The sequence below is a fragment of the Callospermophilus lateralis genome, chromosome 20, assembly GCF_048772815.1.
Source record: "Callospermophilus lateralis isolate mCalLat2 chromosome 20, mCalLat2.hap1, whole genome shotgun sequence".
Classification (NCBI taxonomy): Eukaryota; Metazoa; Chordata; class Mammalia; order Rodentia; family Sciuridae; genus Callospermophilus; species Callospermophilus lateralis.
In genome coordinates this window covers 307147-309071 of record NC_135324.1, presented here as the reverse complement: position 1 = coordinate 309071, position 1925 = coordinate 307147, and positions in this window count along the sequence as shown.

Sequence of the window (1925 nt, the reverse complement as noted above, 5' to 3'; positions counted from 1 at the left end):
CAACTGAAGAGTAGAGAATAAAATTGTACTTAATTTCCAAGAGGGAGATAGACATGACAGGCAGTATTGGCCCCAAGTGGCAATTTTTTATGGTTTATATGCAGGGTTAATGGGCCCAGCTGAGCAGTGTTTTCATTTCTTTCTGGTTGGACTATCAGTTGAAACCCAGGATGCTGAGAGTGGTGGGTCAGCTACTGGGGGTATCTTGCTTCCTAGGGCTTGTGGCTTTTCTTGAAAACCTTGACATGGAAAGAATACACTGGAGGGGGACTTCCTCCTGACAAAGTGAGGTCAGTCTTTGCAATAGAGCAACATGTGTCAAGGGGGCAAGTGAGAGTAAGCTCACAGACATGTTATAAGACCACAGATGCCTGAAGCTTAAATCCTACAGATAATACTAAATCCTAGATACAATTTCCCCTATCCATACATGCCTATGAGTACCCTTTCTATAAAATCTCAGAGTCCTTGTCAGCATCTGAAGACAGGGTAAGGACAGGGTTTCCTTGTCTTCCTGGTGTAGCTGCACTGGTCAAAGTTTCTTTCCTGCTTTGCATCAGAACTTTTCTGTTTGGTTTTGGGTGAACACCTGACCAGACCTGTGGGGTCACCAGAGTCACATCTCTGCAGAAGACTTCCTAACAGTCGAAGTAAAACATCTACACTAAGCACAAAGCACCCATTTTATTTCCACAGCCCATTGTTGCCCTAGATGATTGACTTCCTTCCTCCCCCACCCTTTCTGCTGGGGAGGGAGCCTTGGGCATCAGAGCCAACCCCAGTTGCTTCCTTTCATAGATCAGGAGCCTCCTCAAAGCAACAGAGGCCAGGAGGTGAGGAGAATTACTAAATAGTTTTCAAATTGTTTTCATTTTTAGATATTATATATGGGTCATATATATGATATCTTTAAAAAGTGTTTCAAAAATTTGGAGACCGTGTTTTTCTAAGTCACTTGAGGTCGCATCAGCTGGGGGAAAAATAAATATTTATATATATATATATATATATATATATATATAAATATAAATATATATATAAATATATATTATATATACTATAAATTATATATAATATATAGTGTATATAATATTCTGATTAGATGTACTGGATGTGAGAAAAATATATATATTATATATATATTTTATATGTATAAAAATATACATATTATATATAATATATTATATAAAATATCTATTTTATATATATAGAATATATTATATAAAATACATATTTTATATATAAAATATATAATATATTATATATATTTTATAAAATATATATGATATATATTTTATATATACAAAAATATATAAAATATATGTTATATATATAATATATAATAAAATATCGTTCTTCCTTTTTTAAGGTACTGGGGAATAAACCCAACGGGGCTTGACCCCGACCTCTGAGCTCCATCCCCCCCTTTTCATTTTATTTTAAGGGAGGGTCTCACTGTTTGCAGATGCAGACCTGACCTTGGGCTCCTCCAGCCTCAGCCTCCTGGAGAAGCTGTGCTTTGTTCTCCTGTTGAGGTTAAACCCAGGGCCTCCCCATGCTCGGAAAGCACTCTATGGCTAAGCCTAGCTCAGCGCCCGGTGTCACCCCTGTCCCGGGGGCTAAGCCAAGGCTTCCCACCTGGATTCATTCCCAGCACAGCCGCCAAGCTCCTCCTGAAAGGGCTGGGGCCAAGAATCTGTCACTCTACCCAATTTCAGCCAGTGATTGGATGATGTTAGCTGTCAGTCACGATCCAGAGACGGGCCTGGAGGCCATTCATCCAGGTCGTTGTGGGGGAACTGTCCAATCAGTGCGCAGAGGGAGGGGAAGGGCGGGCTTCCGCACTCTCGCGGACTTTTCTTCCCCACTGACTGGGCTACTCCTTCTCCAGGCCCCGTGTTCTCTGCTGCAGGGACCCAGGTGAC